Source organism: Oncorhynchus gorbuscha, unplaced genomic scaffold (genome assembly GCF_021184085.1).
Source record: "Oncorhynchus gorbuscha isolate QuinsamMale2020 ecotype Even-year unplaced genomic scaffold, OgorEven_v1.0 Un_scaffold_836, whole genome shotgun sequence".
NCBI classification, from domain to species: domain Eukaryota; kingdom Metazoa; phylum Chordata; class Actinopteri; order Salmoniformes; family Salmonidae; genus Oncorhynchus; species Oncorhynchus gorbuscha.
In genome coordinates, this window is record NW_025745832.1 from 44,794 (window position 1) to 61,625 (window position 16,832).

A 16,832-nucleotide genomic window follows, 5' to 3' on the forward strand; every position below is an offset into this window, starting at 1 on the left:
TGAGAGAGAAAGTGCAGAGAGAAAGTGTCCCAGTCAGCAGTCATCGTTCTGTCTGTCATCTGCTGTTTAGAGGTTACAGAGTTCTGTTCTGTCTGTCATCTGCTGTTTAGAGGTTACAGAGTTCTGTTCTGTCTGTCATCTGCTGTTTAGAGGTTACAGAGTTCTGTTCTGTCTGTCATCTGCTGTTTAGAGGTTAGAGTTCTGTTCTGTCTGTCATCTGCTGTTTAGAGGTTACATAGTTCTGTTCTGTCTGTCATCTGCTGTTTAGAGGTTACAGAGTTCTGTTCTGTCTGTCATCTGCTGTTTAGAGGTTACAGAGTTCTGTTCTGTCTGTCATCTGCTGTTTAGAGGTTACAGAGTTCTGTTCTGTCTGTCATCTGCTGTTTAGAGGTTACAGAGTTCTGTTCTGTCTGTCATCTGCTGTTTAGAGGTTACAGAGTTCTGTTCTGTCTGTCATCTGCTGTTTAGAGGTTACAGAGTTCTGTTCTGTCTGTCATCTGCTGTTTAGAGGTTACAGAGTTCTGTTCTGTCTGTCATCTGCTGTTTAGAGGTTACAGAGTTCTGTTCTGTCTGTCATCTGCTGTTTAGAGGTTACAGAGTTCTGTTCTGTTGTCATCCTGGTTTGATGAAGCAGCATTTTCACACCTTCACACCTTCACCTCTTGAGCTGAAACAGGAGAGACACACCTCTTGAGCTGAAACAGGAGAGACACACCTCTTGAGCTGAAACAGGAGAGACACACCTCTTTGACTCCAGATAGGAAAGCCGCTGTCACGGACTGTGAAATGTATTGTGATTCTATATGTACTGTGATAACGTGAAAGCACGTTGGCTCACTATTTAAATAGAAGATGGAGAACCAGCTAGCTACTGTATATGATGAAAAGTTTTGGCGCAGGTACAGCCAACTAACGTTAGCTAACGCCACCTACAGTAGCAAATAATCAATACAAAATAAATACCTGGGATTCAAATATTTATATATATCATCTAAAAGTAATATTGTGATATGTAACTATCAACCTCCCCTTCCCCCCTGATCACTGCTACATATCTCCCCATCAGAAACAGCCAATGTCCGTGGTAACAGTCCCCCTAGGACCAGTACCCTCCCTCCCCTGCTCGGCTAGCCAACAGACCGTTACCGTAGCAACCACGGAACATCGGAATGCGCAAGCGTTCTCTCTCAGAATCTTTGCCTTTCCACGGTGTTCTATCCAGGTAGATACATTCTGTTCCTCTCTGACTTCCCTCCTCTCTGACTTCCCTCCTCTCTGACTTCCCTCCTCTCCCCCTCTTCTGACTCTCCCCTTCCCCTCCCTCACACCCACACTGCTCTCCCCTTCTCCCTCCCTCACGCCTGCTCTGCTCTCCATGTTCCTCTCTGACTTCCTTCCTCTCTGACTTCCCTCCTCTCTGACTTCCCTCCTCTCCCTTTCTTCTCACACCCTCCCTCACGCCTGCTCTGCTCTCCATGTTCCTCTCTGACTTCCCTCCTCTCTGACTTCCCTCCTCTCTGACTTCCCTCCTCTCCCTGTTCTGACACCCACACCAGCACATTCTCCCCTTCTCCCTCCCTCACGCCTGCTCTGCTCTCCATGTTCCTCTCTGACTTCCCTCCTCTCTGACTTCCCTCCTCTCCCTCTTCTGACACCCACACCAGCACATTCTCCCCTTCTTCCTCCCTCACGCCTGCTCTGCTCTCCATGTTCCTCTCTCATATGTTCAAGCTAGATATCCCCCTAGGGTTTTAAGAGAATATATTACTTGGCATATCACACAGCCACAGTTTCTCCATATAGATTGTGTGTGTGTGTGTGTGTGTGTGTGTGTGTGTGTGTGTGTGTGTGTGTGTGTGTGTGTGTGTGTGTGTGTGTGTGTACAGGATAATGTTTTAAAACCAACTGGGTGAAAAGTAACATCTGAAACCTGCTAGAAGTAGACTTTGGTTCACAGATTCTGTTTCAGTCAGTAACTGTATACTATTCTAAAACTGATCTGGGATCAGACCAAATATAGCTAATGAAATATAAAGAGGATTCATACTGAGACACTGATCTGGGATCAGACCAAATATAGTTCATACTGTAACTGAAATATAAAGAGGATTCATACTGAGACACTGATCTGGGATCAGACCAAATATAGTGGTAATGAAATATAAAGAGGATTCATACTGAGACACTGATCTGGGATCAGACTGAATATAGTGGTAATGAAATATAAAGAGGATTCATACTGAGACACTGATCTGGGATCAGACCAAATATAGTGGTAATGAAATATAAAGAGGATTCATACTGAGACACTGATCTGGGATCAGGCTGAATATAGAGGTAATGAAATATAAAGAGGATTCATACTGAGACACTGATCTGGGATCAGACCAAATATAGTGGTAATGAAATATAAAGAGGATTCATACTGACTGAGACGCAGATCTATATATATATATATCAGGAGTATTAGTAGTGATGGTCCCTCTACATGACTGGTACTATTATATATATATATATATCAGGAGTATTAGTAGTGATGGTTCCTCTACATGACTGGTACTAATATATATATATATATATATATATATATATATATATATATATATATATATATATATATATATATATATATATATATATATATATATCAGGAGTATTAGTAGTGATGGTCCCTCTACATGACTGGTACTATTATATATATATATATCAGGAGTATTAGTAGTGATGGTTCCTCTACATGACTGGTACTATTATATATATATATATATATATATATCAGGAGTATTAGTAGTGATGGTTCCTCTACATGACTGGTACTATTATATATATATATATATATATATATATATATATATATATATATATATATATATATATATATCAGGAGTATTAGTAGTGATGGTCCCTCTACATGACTGGTACTATTATATATATATATATATATATATCAGGAGTATTAGTAGTGATGGTCCCTCTACATGACTGGTACTATTATATATATATATATATCAGGAGTATTAGTAGTGATGGTTCCTCCACATGACTGGTACTATTATATATATATATATATATATCAGGAGATGGTTCCTCTACATGACTGGTACTATTATATATATATATATATATATATATCAGGAGATGGTTCCTCTACATGACTGGTACTATTATATATACAGTGCCTTGCGAAAGTATTCGGCCCCCTTGAACTTTGCGACCTTTTGCCACATTTCAGGCTTCAAACATAAAGAGATAAAACTGTATTTTTTTGTGAAGAATCAACAACAAGTGGGACACAATCATGAAGTGGAACGACATTTATTGGATATTTCAAACTTTTTTTACAAATCAAAAACTGAAAAATTGGGCGTGCAAAACTTGTTTTTGTCACCACTTGGGTCCATCTTTATTAAACTGTTCTACTTCATCTTTCACCTCTGGGCTTCTTCTTAATCTCCTTTTAATTCATGTCTCTTTCATGGAGCTGTATGTAATGAACCAAACAGTACGGCTTAGAAGGGTTCAACTCCCACTGAGACGTTATGACATAGTCATGACTTCACACGCCAGGCCCCTCATTCCCCTTTAGGGGCTCGTCTTCCCACTAAAATGTCCCGAAATGGGTTCATTGGGTCTCTTCATATTAAGTGGCCTTCTAAATGGTTCTGTTTAGGGGAGCAGAGAAGCCTTGTTGTTAGCAGTGTGCTGCTCCCTGTTTACTGTGGCATCCATTAGGACGCCAGGAGGAACTTCTCCTCCTCCTCCTCTCCTCCTCTCCTCCTCTCCTCCTCTCCTCCTCCTCTCCTCCTCCTCTACCTTTGTTTAGCCTGGTTTTTCTATAAAAGCCACATAATTAAATGTCTGACATCCTCTCCTCCTCTCATCCCCTCCTCCTCTCATCCTCTCATCCTCTCATCCCCCTCTCCTCCTCCTCCCCTCCTCCTCTCATCCTCTCATCCCCCTCCCCTCCTCTCATCCCCCTCTCTCCTCCTCTCCTCCTCTCCTCCCCTCCTCCTCTCATCCCCCCTCTCCTCCTCTCCTCCTCTCATCCCCCTCTCCTCCTCCTTCCCACCTCCTCTCATCACCCCTCATCCCCCCTCCTCCTCTCAACCCCCTCTCATCCTCTTCTCGTTTTCCTATCAAAGCCACATAATTAAATGTCTGACATCCTCTCCTCTTTTCTCTCCCTCTCTTTCTGTCTTTTCCTGTAATAAAGGTGGTGACCATCCCTTTAAGAGCGGCTCCTGTAATAAAGGTGGTTGACCATCCCTTTAAGAGCTGTGTGTGCAGTGTGGATATAGTGTGAATCTGCCCGGAGAGCTGGATTGTGGAGCAGCGAGTGTGTCTCTGCCTGGCACACTCTTCTCACACACACCTTGCCGCAAGCCTGGACAGAGGGACACAGAGACAGCAGCTACCCACTGAGCCTCTCTCCTCCCTGGGCGGTGAGGCCGGACCTCAACCCCCTCCCCCTAGCCAAGGACCAGGAGACCCACCTCTAGAGACCCACAGCAGACCTCAGAGCAATGTGACCACTGACTGAACCAAGCCAGGACCAAACAGGCTGTTATGGATCTGAGAAGAAGAAGGAACAGAAGAAACAGCACGCTGTGAAACCCTGCTGGTCCAGGTACTGTCCTTAACATCTGGTCCAGGACCTGTCCTTAACACCTCCTATAAACCCTGCTGGTCCAGGACCTGTCCTTAACATCTGGTCCAGGACCTGTCCATAACATCTGGTCCAGGACCTGTCCTTAACGTCTGGTCCAGGACCTGTCCATAACATCCCCTCTAAACCCTGCTGGTCCAGGTACTGTCATTAACATCTGGTCCAGGACCTGTCCATAACATCCCCTCTAAACCCTGCTGGTCCAGGTACTGTCATTAACATCTGGTCCAGGACCTGTCCATAACTTCCCCTCTAAACCCTGCTGCTCCAGGACCTGTCCATAACATCTGGTCCAGGACCTGTCCATAACATTCCCTCTAAATATTTTTTAAAGCCTTGGAGCCAGTCTGTTTTTTGCCTATACCTTATAGAATTATCACGCCATGTTTGGCTTGACAATGACAATGGAATAAGCAAACACACATACTGATCTGGGACCAGGCTAGCAAACTTCTATTGGTGTAAAGCAAACACACAGGCTGATCTGGGACCAGGCTAGCAAACATCTATTGGTGTAAAGCAAACACACATACTGATCTGGGACCAGGCTAGAAAACTTCAATTGGTGTAAAGCAAACACAGACTGATCTGGGACCAGGCTAGCAAACATCTATTGGTGTAAAGCAAACACACAGACTGATCTGGGACCAGGCTAGCAAACATCTATTGGTGTAAAGCAAACACACATACTGATCTGGGACCAGGCTAGCAAACATCTATTGGTGTAAAGCAAACACGCATACTGATCTGGGACCAGGCTAGCAAACTTCTATTGGTGTAAAGCAAACACAAAGACTGATCTGGGACCAGGCTAACAAACATCTATTGTCCTACCTGATCATTCCTCATAGTGTCTCTCTGCATAGTGGGAATGCTGCCATGGTTAACAAGGCTAGTGGTCAGATAACTATCTCTCTGCATAGTGGGAACACTACTGTATCACTATGGTTACCAAGGCTAGTGGTCAGATAGTTGTCCCTCTGCATAGTGGGAATGCTGCCATGGTTACCGAGGCTAGTGGTCAGATAGTTATCTCTCTGCATAATGGGAATGCTGCCATGGTTACCGAGGCTAGTGGTCAGATAGTTATCTCTCTGCATAGTGGGAATGCTGCCATGGTTACCGAGGCTAGTGGTCAGATAGTTATCTCTCTGCATAGTGGGAATGCTGCCATGGTTACCGAGGCTAGGCGTCAGATAGTTATCTCTCTACATAGTGGGAATGCTGCCATGGTTACCGAGGCTAGTGGTCAGATAGTTGTCTCTCTGCATAGTGGGAATGCTGCCATGGTTACCGAGGCTAGGCGTCAGATAGTTATCTCTCTACATAGTGGGAATGCTGCCATGGTTACCGAGGCTAGTGGTCAGATAGTTGTCTCTCTGCATAGTGGGAATGCTGCCATGGTTACCGAGGCTAGGCGTCAGATAGTTATCTCTCTACATAGTGGGAATGCTGCCATGGTTACCGAGGCTAGTGGTCAGATAGTTGTCTCTCTGCATAGTGGGAATGCTGCCATGGTTACCGAGGCTAGGCATCAGATAGTTATCTCTCTACATAGTGGGAATGCTGCCATGGTTACCGAGGCTAGTGGTCAGATAGTTGTCTCTCTGCATAGTGGGAATGCTGCCATGGTTACCGAGGCTAGTGGTCAGATAGTTGTCTCTCTGCATAGTGGGAATGCTGCCATGGTTACCGAGGCTAGTGGTCAGATACTTGTCCCTCTGCATAGTGGGAATGCTGCCATGGTTACCGAGGCTAGTGGTCAGATAGTTGTCTCTCTGCATAGTGGGAATGCTGCAATGGTTACCGAGGCTAGTGGTCAGATAGTTATCTCTCTGCATAATGGGAATGCTGCCATGGTTACCGAGGCCAGTGGTCAGATAGTTATCTCTCTGCATAGTGGGAACACTACTGTATCACCATGGTTACCAAGACTAGTGGTCAGATAGTTATCTCTCTGCATAGTGGTAATGCTGCCATGGTTACCAAGGCTAGTGGTCAAATAGTTATCTCTCTGCATAGTGGGAACACTACTGTATCACCACGGTTACCAAGACTAGTGATCAGATAGTTCCTTATGCTGGAGTTTCCTTTGGTTATTATAGAGGAAACTGACAGTACAGGAAATGACATATTACTGAGAACAGTTACTGTAGTGTTGTTGTAACCATATAAATATATTCCACTTATTTCTGCCTCTCCAGTGGCACAGCGGTCTAAAGCACTGCGTTGCAGTGAGGCGTCACTACAGACCCGGGTTCTATCCCAGGCTGTGTCACAGCCGGCCGTGACCGGGAGACCCATGTGGTGGGGCACAATTGTCCCTGCTTATTCCGGGTTACGGAATGGTTTTGGCTGGGCCGGGATTTCCTTGTCCCATGGTGATCTAGCGACTCCTTGTGGCGGGCCGGGAGCCTGCAATCTGACTTTGGTCGCCAGCAGGACGGTGTTTCCTCCGACACATCGGTGCGGCTGGCTTCCGGGTGGGTGAAGCGATGTATGCAGCGATGGGACAAGACTGTAACTACCAATTAGATGTCACGAAATTGGGGAGAAAAAAATATTAAAAGTAGTTTATTTCTATGGTTGAAACCTCACGTGAGTTAAAGTCCTAATGATACCAAGTATACTATTCCAGATAGTTACATACTATTCCACATAGTTACATACTATTCCACATAGTTACATACTATTCCACATAGTTACATACTATTCCACATAGTTACATACTATTCCACATAGTTACATACTATTCCACATAGTTACATACTTAGTTACATACTATTCCACATACTTAGTTACATACTATTCCACATACTTAGTTACATACTATTCCACATAGTTACATACTATTCCACATAGTTACATACTATTCCACATAGTTACATACTATTCCACATAGTTACATACTATTCCACATAGTTACATACTATTCCACATAGTTACATACTATTCCACATAGTTACATACTATTCCACATAGTTACATACTATTCCACATAGTTACATACTATTCCACATAGTTACATACTATTCCACATAGTTACATACTATTCCACATAGTTACATACTATTCCACATAGTTACATACTATTCCACATAGTTACATACTATTCCACATAGTTACATACTATTCCACATAGTTACATACTATTCCACATAGTTACATACTATTCCACATAGTTACATACTATTCCACATAGTTACATACTATTCCACATAGTTACATACTATTCCACATAGTTACATACTATTCCACATAGTTACATACTATTCCACATAGTTACATACTATTCCACATAGTTACATACTATTCCAGATAGTTACATACTATTCCAGATAGTTACATACTATTCCAGGTAGTTACATACTATTCCAGGTAGTTACATACTATTCCAGGTAGTTACATACTATTCCAGGTAGTTACATACTATTCCAGGTAGTTACATATACTATTCCAGGTAGTTACATACTATTCCAGGTAGTTACATACTATTCCAGGTAGTTACATACTATTCCAGGTAGTTACATACTATTCCAGGTAGTTACATACTATTCCAGGTAGTTACATACTATTCCAGGTAGTTACACACTATTCCAGGTAGTTACACACTATTCCAGATAGTTACACACTATTCCAGGTAGTTACACACTATTCCAGGTAGTTACACACTATTCCAGATAGTTACATACTATTCCAGATAGTTACATACTATTCCAGATAGTTACATGCTATTCCAGATAGTTACATGCTATTCCAGATAGTTACATGCTATTCCAGATAGTTACATGCTATTCCAGATAGTTACATGCTATTCCAGATAGTTACATGCTATTCCAGATAGTTACATACTATTCCAGATAGTTACATACTATTCCAGGTAGTTACATACTATTCCAGGTAGTTACATACTATTCCAGGTAGTTACATACTATTCCAGGTAGTTACATACTATTCCAGGTAGTTACATACTATTCCAGGTAGTTACATACTATTCCAGATAGTTACATACTATTCCAGATAGTTACAGATAGTTACATACTATTCCAGATAGTTACATACTATTCCAGATAGTTACATACTATTCCAGGTAGTTACATACTATTCCAGGTAGTTACATACTATTCCAGGTAGTTACATACTATTCCAGGTAGTTACATACTATTCCAGGTAGTTACATACTATTCCAGGTAGTTACATACTATTCCAGGTAGTTACATACTATTCCAGGTAGTTACATACTATTCCAGATAGTTACATACTATTCCAGATAGTTACAGATAGTTACATACTATTCCAGATAGTTACATACTATTCCAGATAGTTACATACTATTCCAGATAGTTACATACTATTCCAGATAGTTACAGATAGTTACATACTATTCCAGATAGTTACATACTATTCCAGATAGTTACATACTATTCCAGATAGTTACATACTATTCCAGATAGTTACATACTATTCCAGATAGTTACATGCTATTCCAGGTAGTTACATGCTATTCCAGATAGTTACATGCTATTCCAGGTAGTTACATACTATTCCAGATAGTTACATGCTATTCCAGGTAGTTACATACTATTCCAGATAGTTACATACTATTCCAGGTAGTTACATGCTATTCCAGGTAGTTACATGCTATTCCATATAGTTACATGCTATTCCAGATAGTTACATGCTATTCCAGATAGTTACAGATAGTTACATACTATTCCAGATAGTTACAGATAGTTACATACTATTCCAGATAGTTACATACTATTCCAGGTAGTTACATACTATTCCAGATAGTTACAGATAGTTACATACTATTCCAGATAGTTACATACTATTCCAGATAGTTACATGCTATTCCAGATAGTTACATACTATTCCAGATAGTTACATGCTATTCCAGATAGTTACATACTATTCCAGGTAGTTACATACTATTCCACATAGTTACATACTATTCCAGGTAGTTACATACTATTCCAGGTAGTTACAGATAGTTACATACTATTCCAGATAGTTACATACTATTCCAGATAGTTACATACTATTCCAGATAGTTACATACTATTCCAGATAGTTACATACTATTCCAGATAGTTACATGCTATTCCAGGTAGTTACATACTATTCCAGATAGTTACATACTATTCCAGATAGTTACATACTATTCCAGATAGTTACATACTATTCCAGATAGTTACATACTATTCCAGATAGTTACATACTATTCCAGATAGTTACATGCTATTCCAGGTAGTTACATACTATTCCAGATAGTTACATGCTATTCCATATAGTTACATGCTATTCCAGATAGTTACATGCTATTCCAGATAGTTACAGATAGTTACATACTATTCCAGATAGTTACAGATAGTTACATACTATTCCAGATAGTTACATACTATTCCAGATAGTTACATACTATTCCAGATAGTTACAGATAGTTACATACTATTCCAGATAGTTACATACTATTCCAGGTAGTTACATACTATTCCAGATAGTTACATACTATTCCAGATAGTTACATACTATTCCAGATAGTTACATGCTATTCCAGATAGTTACATACTATTCCAGGTAGTTACATACTATTCCACATAGTTACATACTATTCCAGGTAGTTACATACTATTCCAGGTAGTTACAGATAGTTACATACTATTCCAGATAGTTACAGATAGTTACATACTATTCCAGATAGTTACATACTATTCCAGGTAGTTACATACTATTCCAGATAGTTACATACTATTCCAGGTAGTTACATACTATTCCAGATAGTTACATACTATTCCAGATAGTTACATACTATTCCAGATAGTTACATACTATTCCAGGTAGTTACATACTATTCCAGGTAGTTACATACTATTCCAGGTAGTTACACACTATTCCAGGTAGTTACATACTATTCCAGATAGTTACATACTATTCCAGATAGTTACATACTATTCCAGGTAGTTACATACTATTCCAGGTAGTTACATACTATTCCAGGTAGTTACATGCTATTCCAGATAGTTACATACTATTCCAGGTAGTTACATACTATTCCAGGTAGTTACATACTATTCCAGGTAGTTACATACTATTCCAGGTAGTTACATACTATTCCAGGTAGTTACATACTATTCCAGATAGTTACATACTATTCCAGATAGTTACATACTATTCCAGATAGTTACATACTATTCCAGATAGTTACAGATAGTTACATACTATTCCAGATAGTTACATACTATTCCAGATAGTTACATACTATTCCAGATAGTTACATACTATTCCAGATAGTTACATACTATTCCAGATAGTTACAGATAGTTACATACTATTCCAGATAGTTACATACTATTCCAGATAGTTACATACTATTCCAGATAGTTACATACTATTCCAGATAGTTACATGCTATTCCAGGTAGTTACATACTATTCCAGGTAGTTACATACTATTCCAGATAGTTACATGCTATTCCAGGTAGTTACATACTATTCCAGATAGTTACATACTATTCCAGATAGTTACATACTATTCCAGATAGTTACATGCTATTCCAGGTAGTTACATACTATTCCAGATAGTTACATACTATTCCATATAGTTACATGCTATTCCATATAGTTACATGCTATTCCAGATAGTTACATGCTATTCCAGATAGTTACAGATAGTTACATACTATTCCAGATAGTTACAGATAGTTACATACTATTCCAGATAGTTACATACTATTCCAGGTAGTTACATACTATTCCAGATAGTTACAGATAGTTACATACTATTCCAGATAGTTACATACTATTCCAGGTAGTTACATACTATTCCAGATAGTTACATACTATTCCAGATAGTTACATGCTATTCCAGATAGTTACATGCTATTCCAGGTAGTTACATACTATTCCACATAGTTACATACTATTCCAGGTAGTTACATACTATTCCAGGTAGTTACAGATAGTTACATACTATTCCAGATAGTTACATACTATTCCAGATAGTTACATACTATTCCAGATAGTTACATACTATTCCAGATAGTTACATACTATTCCAGATAGTTACATACTATTCCAGATAGTTACATACTATTCCAGATAGTTACATACTATTCCAGATAGTTACATACTATTCCAGATAGTTACATGCTATTCCAGGTAGTTACATACTATTCCAGATAGTTACATGCTATTCCATATAGTTACATGCTATTCCAGATAGTTACATGCTATTCCAGATAGTTACAGATAGTTACATACTATTCCAGATAGTTACAGATAGTTACATACTATTACAGATAGTTACATACTATTCCAGGTAGTTACATACTATTCCAGATAGTTACAGATAGTTACATACTATTCCACATACTTAGTTACATACTATTCCACATAGTTACATACTATTCCACATAGTTACATACTATTCCACATAGTTACATACTATTCCACATAGTTACATACTATTCCACATAGTTACATACTATTCCACATAGTTACATACTATTCCACATAGTTACATACTATTCCACATAGTTACATACTATTCCACATAGTTACATACTATTCCACATAGTTACATACTATTCCACATAGTTACATACTATTCCACATAGTTACATACTATTCCACATAGTTACATACTATTCCACATAGTTACATACTATTCCACATAGTTACATACTATTCCACATAGTTACATACTATTCCACATAGTTACATACTATTCCACATAGTTACATACTATTCCACATAGTTACATACTATTCCACATAGTTACATACTATTCCACATAGTTACATACTATTCCACATAGTTACATACTATTCCACATAGTTACATACTATTCCACATAGTTACATACTATTCCACATAGTTACATACTATTCCAGATAGTTACATACTATTCCAGATAGTTACATACTATTCCAGATAGTTACATACTATTCCAGGTAGTTACATACTATTCCAGGTAGTTACATACTATTCCAGGTAGTTACATACTATTCCAGGTAGTTACATACTATTCCAGGTAGTTACATACTATTCCAGGTAGTTACATACTATTCCAGGTAGTTACATACTATTCCAGGTAGTTACATACTATTCCAGGTAGTTACACACTATTCCAGGTAGTTACACACTATTCCAGATAGTTACACACTATTCCAGGTAGTTACACACTATTCCAGGTAGTTACACACTATTCCAGATAGTTACATACTATTCCAGATAGTTACATACTATTCCAGATAGTTACATACTATTCCAGATAGTTACATGCTATTCCAGATAGTTACATGCTATTCCAGATAGTTACATGCTATTCCAGATAGTTACATGCTATTCCAGATAGTTACATGCTATTCCAGATAGTTACATACTATTCCAGGTAGTTACATACTATTCCAGGTAGTTACATACTATTCCAGGTAGTTACATACTATTCCAGGTAGTTACATACTATTCCAGGTAGTTACATACTATTCCAGGTAGTTACATACTATTCCAGGTAGTTACATACTATTCCAGGTAGTTACATACTATTCCAGATAGTTACAGATAGTTACATACTATTCCAGATAGTTACATACTATTCCAGATAGTTACATACTATTCCAGGTAGTTACATACTATTCCAGGTAGTTACATACTATTCCAGGTAGTTACATACTATTCCAGGTAGTTACATACTATTCCAGGTAGTTACATACTATTCCAGGTAGTTACATACTATTCCAGGTAGTTACATACTATTCCAGATAGTTACATACTATTCCAGATAGTTACAGATAGTTACATACTATTCCAGATAGTTACATACTATTCCAGATAGTTACATACTATTCCAGATAGTTACATACTATTCCAGATAGTTACAGATAGTTACATACTATTCCAGATAGTTACATACTATTCCAGATAGTTACATACTATTCCAGATAGTTACATACTATTCCAGATAGTTACATACTATTCCAGATAGTTACATGCTATTCCAGGTAGTTACATGCTATTCCAGATAGTTACATGCTATTCCAGGTAGTTACATACTATTCCAGATAGTTACATGCTATTCCAGGTAGTTACATACTATTCCAGATAGTTACATACTATTCCAGGTAGTTACATGCTATTCCAGGTAGTTACATGCTATTCCATATAGTTACATGCTATTCCAGATAGTTACATGCTATTCCAGATAGTTACAGATAGTTACATACTATTCCAGATAGTTACAGATAGTTACATACTATTCCAGATAGTTACATACTATTCCAGGTAGTTACATACTATTCCAGATAGTTACAGATAGTTACATACTATTCCAGATAGTTACATACTATTCCAGATAGTTACATGCTATTCCAGATAGTTACATACTATTCCAGATAGTTACATGCTATTCCAGATAGTTACATACTATTCCAGGTAGTTACATACTATTCCACATAGTTACATACTATTCCAGGTAGTTACATACTATTCCAGGTAGTTACAGATAGTTACATACTATTCCAGATAGTTACATACTATTCCAGATAGTTACATACTATTCCAGATAGTTACATACTATTCCAGATAGTTACATACTATTCCAGATAGTTACATGCTATTCCAGGTAGTTACATACTATTCCAGATAGTTACATACTATTCCAGATAGTTACATACTATTCCAGATAGTTACATACTATTCCAGATAGTTACATACTATTCCAGATAGTTACATACTATTCCAGATAGTTACATGCTATTCCAGGTAGTTACATACTATTCCAGATAGTTACATGCTATTCCATATAGTTACATGCTATTCCAGATAGTTACATGCTATTCCAGATAGTTACAGATAGTTACATACTATTCCAGATAGTTACAGATAGTTACATACTATTCCAGATAGTTACATACTATTCCAGATAGTTACATACTATTCCAGATAGTTACAGATAGTTACATACTATTCCAGATAGTTACATACTATTCCAGGTAGTTACATACTATTCCAGATAGTTACATACTATTCCAGATAGTTACATACTATTCCAGATAGTTACATGCTATTCCAGATAGTTACATACTATTCCAGGTAGTTACATACTATTCCACATAGTTACATACTATTCCAGGTAGTTACATACTATTCCAGGTAGTTACAGATAGTTACATACTATTCCAGATAGTTACAGATAGTTACATACTATTCCAGATAGTTACATACTATTCCAGGTAGTTACATACTATTCCAGATAGTTACATACTATTCCAGGTAGTTACATACTATTCCAGATAGTTACATACTATTCCAGATAGTTACATACTATTCCAGATAGTTACATACTATTCCAGGTAGTTACATACTATTCCAGGTAGTTACATACTATTCCAGGTAGTTACACACTATTCCAGGTAGTTACATACTATTCCAGATAGTTACATACTATTCCAGATAGTTACATACTATTCCAGGTAGTTACATACTATTCCAGGTAGTTACATGCTATTCCAGATAGTTACATACTATTCCAGGTAGTTACATACTATTCCAGGTAGTTACATACTATTCCAGGTAGTTACATACTATTCCAGGTAGTTACATACTATTCCAGGTAGTTACATACTATTCCAGATAGTTACATACTATTCCAGATAGTTACATACTATTCCAGATAGTTACATACTATTCCAGATAGTTACAGATAGTTACATACTATTCCAGATAGTTACATACTATTCCAGATAGTTACATACTATTCCAGATAGTTACATACTATTCCAGATAGTTACATACTATTCCAGATAGTTACAGATAGTTACATACTATTCCAGATAGTTACATACTATTCCAGATAGTTACATACTATTCCAGATAGTTACATACTATTCCAGATAGTTACATGCTATTCCAGGTAGTTACATACTATTCCAGGTAGTTACATACTATTCCAGATAGTTACATGCTATTCCAGGTAGTTACATACTATTCCAGATAGTTACATACTATTCCAGATAGTTACATACTATTCCAGATAGTTACATGCTATTCCAGGTAGTTACATACTATTCCAGATAGTTACATACTATTCCATATAGTTACATGCTATTCCATATAGTTACATGCTATTCCAGATAGTTACATGCTATTCCAGATAGTTACAGATAGTTACATACTATTCCAGATAGTTACAGATAGTTACATACTATTCCAGATAGTTACATACTATTCCAGGTAGTTACATACTATTCCAGATAGTTACAGATAGTTACATACTATTCCAGATAGTTACATACTATTCCAGGTAGTTACATACTATTCCAGATAGTTACATACTATTCCAGATAGTTACATGCTATTCCAGATAGTTACATGCTATTCCAGGTAGTTACATACTATTCCACATAGTTACATACTATTCCAGGTAGTTACATACTATTCCAGGTAGTTACAGATAGTTACATACTATTCCAGATAGTTACATACTATTCCAGATAGTTACATACTATTCCAGATAGTTACATACTATTCCAGATAGTTACATACTATTCCAGATAGTTACATACTATTCCAGATAGTTACATACTATTCCAGATAGTTACATACTATTCCAGATAGTTACATGCTATTCCAGGTAGTTACATACTATTCCAGATAGTTACATGCTATTCCATATAGTTACATGCTATTCCAGATAGTTACATGCTATTCCAGATAGTTACAGATAGTTACATACTATTCCAGATAGTTACAGATAGTTACATACTATTACAGATAGTTACATACTATTCCAGGTAGTTACATACTATTCCAGATAGTTACAGATAGTTACATACTATTCCAGATAGTTACATACTATTCCAGGTAGTTACATACTATTCCAGATAGTTACATACTATTCCAGATAGTTACATGCTATTCCAGATAGTTACATACTATTCCAGGTAGTTACATACTATTCCACATAGTTACATACTATTCCAGGTAGTTACATACTATTCCAGGTAGTTACAGATAGTTACATACTATTCCAGATAGTTACAGATAGTTACATACTATTCCAGATAGTTACATACTATTCCAGGTAGTTACATACTATTCCAGATAGTTACATACTATTCCAGATAGTTACATGCTATTCCAGATAGTTACATACTATTCCAGGT

General features: G+C 37.7%; 1 protein-coding gene across 1 annotated transcript in view; it reads left to right on the plus strand.

Annotated features, from left to right (window-relative positions):
- The first annotated feature begins 1,099 nt into the window (after nucleotides 1-1,099).
- LOC124020490 (receptor-type tyrosine-protein phosphatase epsilon-like) overlaps nucleotides 1,100-16,832 on the plus strand; it is a 101,785-nt gene continuing 86,052 nt past the window's right edge. Inside the window, exons 1-2 of the mRNA XM_046335737.1 lie at nucleotides 1,100-1,222; nucleotides 4,214-4,627. The gene's annotated coding sequence lies outside the window, so the exon portion shown is untranslated. The remainder of the gene's footprint in view (nucleotides 1,223-4,213; nucleotides 4,628-16,832) is intronic.